Source organism: Eurytemora carolleeae, unplaced genomic scaffold, assembly GCF_000591075.1.
Source record: "Eurytemora carolleeae unplaced genomic scaffold, Eaff_2.0 scaffold18, whole genome shotgun sequence".
NCBI lineage: Eukaryota > Metazoa > Arthropoda > Copepoda > Calanoida > Temoridae > Eurytemora > Eurytemora carolleeae.
The window spans coordinates 685774-691398 of NW_019396537.1; the positions used below are offsets into that span (position 1 = coordinate 685774).

The 5625-nt window shown below is 30.8% G+C and overlaps 1 long non-coding RNA gene across 1 annotated transcript; it reads left to right on the plus strand.

Moving 5' to 3' along the window:
- The first annotated feature begins 1364 nt into the window (after nt 1-1364).
- On the plus strand, nt 1365-4121 carry LOC111705095 (uncharacterized). The gene is made up of 3 exons (XR_002765945.1): nt 1365-1467; nt 3095-3167; nt 4036-4121. It is a non-coding gene; the product is annotated as an uncharacterized LOC111705095 (long non-coding RNA).
- Nucleotides 4122-5625: the final 1504 nt, after the last annotated feature.

Sequence of the window (5625 nt, forward strand, 5' to 3'; positions counted from 1 at the left end):
AACAGGAGGAATAGTGGATACTTGATTAGATCACGAGGTATTGGATACTTGATTAAAACAGGAGGTATATTGGATAATTGATTAGAACAGGAGGTATATTGTGTATTTGATTAGAACAGGAGGTACATTGGATACTTGATTAGAACTGGAGGTATATTGGGTTATTGATTAGAACCGGAGGTATATTGTACACTTGATTAGAACAGGAGGTTTTGGTTACTTGATTAGAGCAGGAGGTATATTGGATACTTGAAAAGATCAGGAGGTATATTGTATACTTGATTAGAACAGGATACACATATTCTGTGTAGGGATTGTTCTTGAGATTTACAAATACTATGCTTTTGGGGCGCGCCAATCTTCTATTTCAATTTTGAACATGTTCTCTTTGTATACATTAAAAACAATAACAAAACAAACATTATGCGGAATTTACAAAAAAAATTAAGTGAATTTTCAAAATTTTCAAAATCGAATTTTGTTTGATGCAAATTTTTGAAAAATTAATCATCCATAAACCTTTCCTGGGGTCAATCGAGGTCCCACACAAAATTTGGGCCCGATAGGGTCAGCCGTTTTGACGTTTATTGGTATAAGTTTCTGTTTGTTTAATTAAGTATTTGAGAAGAATATTCTGTAAAGGGATTGTTCTTGAGATATACAAATAGGAGTGTTCTTGAGATATACAAATATTCTGTAAAGGGAGTGTTCTTGAGATATACAAATATTCTGTAAAGGGATTGTTCTTGAGATATGCAAATATTCTGTAAAGGGATTGTTCTTGAGATATGCCAATTTTCTGTAAAGGGATTGTTCTTGAGATATACCAATATTCTGTAAAGGGATTGTTCTTGAGATATACAATGTTCTGTAAAGGGATTGTTCTTGAGATATGCAAATATTCTGTAAAGGGAGTGTTCTTGAGATATACAAATATTTTGTAAAGGGAGTGTTCTTGAGATATGCAAATATTCTGTAAAGGGATTGTTTTTGAGATATGCAAATAATCTGCAAAGGGATTGTTCTTGAGATATGCAAATATTCTGTAAAGGGATTGGTCTTGAGATATGCAAATATTCTGAAAAGGGATTGTTCTTGAGATATGCAAATATTCTGTAAAGGGATTGTTCTTGAGATATGCAAATATTCTGTGAAGGTAGTGTTCTTGAGATATGCAAATATTCTGTAAAGGGGTTGTTCTTGAGGTATACAAATAGTCTGTAAAGGGATTGTTCTTGAGATATGCAAATAGTCTGTAAAGGGATTGTTCTTGAGGTATGTAAATATTCTGAAAAGGGATATATTGTTCTCCAGAAATAAAAATCTGAATAGCATAAACGAGTTTATTGTCTCTTAATTAAATATTTTTGGTTAATTTTTTTACTAGAGGAAAATCTTTTAAATTGTTCAGGCAATATTCGGCAACACTGATATTCCTCGTATAGAGGTGGTTAAACATCAATATAGGTAGGATACTTTCCATACTAGAATACTTTCTGTAATAGGATACTTTCCATACTAGAATACTTTCTGTAATAGGATACTTTCACTATAATAGGATACTTTCCATACTTGGACACTTTCCATACTAGGAGACTTCTCTGTACTAGGATACTTTCTGTAATAGGATACTTTTCATACTAGAATACTTTCCATACTAGTATACTTTCCATACTAGAATACTTTCTTTACTAAGATACTTTCATTACTAGGATACTTTCTGTAATAGGATACTTACTATAATAGGATACTTTCCATACTTGGACACTTTCCATACTAGGAGACTTTATTTACTAGGATACTCTCTGTACTAGGATACTTTCTATACTAGGATTAATTTCTACAAGGACACTTTCCATACTAAGATACTTTCTATACTAGGATACTTTCTAAACTAGGATACTTTCATAACTAGGCTAATTTATATACTAGGATACTTTCTATACTAGGATACATTCTATCTTAGGAAACTTTCTTTACTGGGATACTTTTTTGTACTAGGATACTTTCTATAAAAGACACTTTCTATACTAGGATACTTTCTAAACTTGGATACATTTTACCCTATAATACTTTCTATACAATGATACTCTCTTTGTTAGGATACTTTCTATATTCGAGGACATTTTCCATACTTGGCTACTTTCTGTACTAGTATACTTTCTGTACACTCAGATACTTTCTATACTAGGATACTTTCTATACTAGAATTCCTTCTAAACTAGGATACTTTCTACAGTATGATACTTTCCATACCAGGATACTTTTTATGCTAGGATACTTTCTATACTATGATACTTTCTATGCAACAATACTTTCAATACTGGATACTTTCTGCACTAGGATACTTTCTATATACTAGGACACTTTCCATACTTGGCTACTTTTCATACTAGGATACTTTCTATGTTAGGATACTTTCTAAACTAGGATACTTTCTATACTGAGATACTTTTTATACTAGGATGCTTTTTACGCTAGGATATTTTCTATCTAGGATACTTGCTTTTCTAGGAAACTTTCAATGTTTGGATACTTTCTGCACTAGGATACTTTTTATGCGAGGATACATTCCATGCAAGGATGCTTTCCATACTAGGATACTTTCTATACTAGGATACTTTCTATATACTAGGATACTTTCTATATAATAAGATACTTTCCATAATACGATACTTTCCAAACTAGGATACTTTCCATTTTAGGATACTTTCTCCACTTGGATACTTTCTATGTTAGGATACCTTCTATACTAGGATACTTTCCATACTAGGATACATTCTACACTAGAATACTTTCTTTAAAATAGGATACTTTCTATATGCTAGAATTCTTTCTCTATACTAGGATATTTTATTTAAACTAGGATACTTTCTCTATATACTAGGATACTTTCTCTATACTAGGATATTTTATTTAAACTAAGATAGTTTCTCTATACTAGGATATTTTATTTAAACTAGGATACTTTCTCTATACCAGGATACTTTCTCTATACTAGGATACTTTCTATACTAGGATACTTTTTATGAATATGTATTGTTTAATCTAGGATATAAATGCCATGAACTAATCTATGAAAATTATATTATAGTTCAATGTTCCCCCAGGAAGAGGGTGAGTCTACGGCGCAATCTGAAGATCCTGCTCGCGATAATAATTTCAAGGTATTTTAGCAGTTTATCCCTAGCTTCATAATTTCAAGGTAATACAACAGTTTACGCTGTACATAATAATTTCAAGGTAAATACAACGGTTTATCCCTATACTTCATAATTTCAAGGTAATAGAATGGTTTATCCCTGTACTTCATAATTTCAAGGAAATAAAATGGTTTATCCCTATACTTCATAATTTCAAGGTAATACAACAGTTTATCCCTATACTTCATAATTTCAAGGTAGTACAACGGTTTATCCCTATACTTTATAATTTCAAGGTAATACAACGGTTTATCCCTCTATTTCATAATTTCAAGGTAATACAACAGTTTATCCCTGTACTTCATAATTTCAATCTAATACAATGGTTTATCCCTGTACTTCATAATTTCAAGGTAATAGAATGGTTTATCCCTGTACTTCATAATTTCAAGGTAATACAACGGTTTATCCCTATACTTTATAATTTCAAGGTAATACAACGGTTTATCCCTCTACTTCATAATTTCAAGGTAATACAACGGTTTATCCCTATACTTCATAATTTCAAGGTAATACAATGGTTTATCCCTGTACTTCATAATTTCAAGATAATACAACGGTTTATCCCTGTACGTCATAATTTCAAGGTAATACAACAGTTTATCCCTGTACTTTATAATTTCAAGATATTACAACGGTTTATCCCTCTTCTTCATAATTTCAAGGAAACAATGAATGAAAGGATGAATAAATTTAATAAATGAGTGATAGAATAAATGAAAGTTTGAATGAAAGGATAAATAGGAGCATGAAAGGATGAATAGGTGAATACTAGGATTAATAGGAAGATGAATGAATGAATGGATGACAGGATAAATGAATGAATGTTTAGGAACCTGAGGTGGATATGTTGAGAAATCAGAAGGATGATGATTTAGAGAGATATAGGAATATTTCAAAATATAATTTATATTCTGATTTCATTATATATAAATCTAGAACGATATAATTTTATTAAACATATTAAAAGTATAAAATTATCTATATATTTATATATTTACTAGGCTTCCAAAGAGGTCCATACCTTTCTATTCTATGCTATTCCAAATGTTAATTGATTAATATGCTCTGCAGGGAAGAACGAAATAAAGTCTCTGCCACAAACTCTGATTTTCTAATTTCTATATCTTTGCAACCCAATATCAAATACCTAATATATTCCATACAGTGAACTCTGTTATATCAAGTAATCTAAGTTCGAAATATCTACTTTCACGGTTTCTATTGCAAAGATATAGGAATTAGAAAATATGAGTTTGTGGTAAAAACTTGGTTCCTTTGCATATGTTGTTTAAACAATTGGAAGTATATAGATAGATAGATAAATTGTATTGCTAAAATACATGTATCTGTGTATAGACTAGGATACTCTCTGTACTAGGATACTTTCTGTAATAGGATACTTTTCATACTAGAATACTTTCCATACTAGTATACTTTCCATACTAGAATACTTTCTTTACTAAGATACTTTCATTACTAGGATACTTTCTGTAATAGGATACTTACTATAATAGGATACTTTCCATACTTGGACACTTTCCATACTAGGAGACTTTATTTACTAGGATACTCTCTGTACTAGGATACTTTCTATACTAGGATTAATTTCTACAAGGACACTTTCCATACTAAGATACTTTCTATACTAGGATACTTTCTAAANCAAATGTCGTCTTGACAATTTTTCAATGAGTTTTATACTATATTACGTAAATTTCATTATTTGCGAAAATAAATAAATAGTCATGAATATGCAGGAACAGTTTTAAAGAGTTCCATATAATCATTTAATTAAAAATCTAAATATCTGCAACATCCCATTATCAGAAAGTGAAGAATACGACATTTGATGAATTCTTTCGATGTATTCGTTATTAAGAGTTTTACTGTATCTATTTCATTATCCAATTAGAGATAAATGCTAACATCGGCGTTTTAACAGTAAATGGAAATATTGCGGTAACAGATAAATGTTACCGCCATACTATTTCTATTGGTTCAGAATAGACACCAAATACATGCTGAACACTGATTGGATCAGGCGCTAATGGACTCGGCATAGATGAACTTTCTAGAAGTCGTAGAAAATTAATGTTTAAAATTGCATTTTTAAATATTGCTTTGGACGTGAAATATTCGATATGTTGAGCTGAGTTGAGTTAGATTCGAACAATATGGTGAGTATCCTCCCTTTCCCTTGTACTCCCTCACCTCCTCCTTACCATCTTCCTGATTTATCACCATTCTTATGTTTAAAATGTACAATGTACATTGTTTTTATCTGCAATTCTCATTCGTTTATAGTGGGCCAACCAATTAAAACAACCTACTCTGGTTAGGCGGGTCCAAACTACATAGTAAATTGTGATTTTTTATTTGTATTATCTCGTGCTTTGTAGTTGAATAAAAATATGAATGA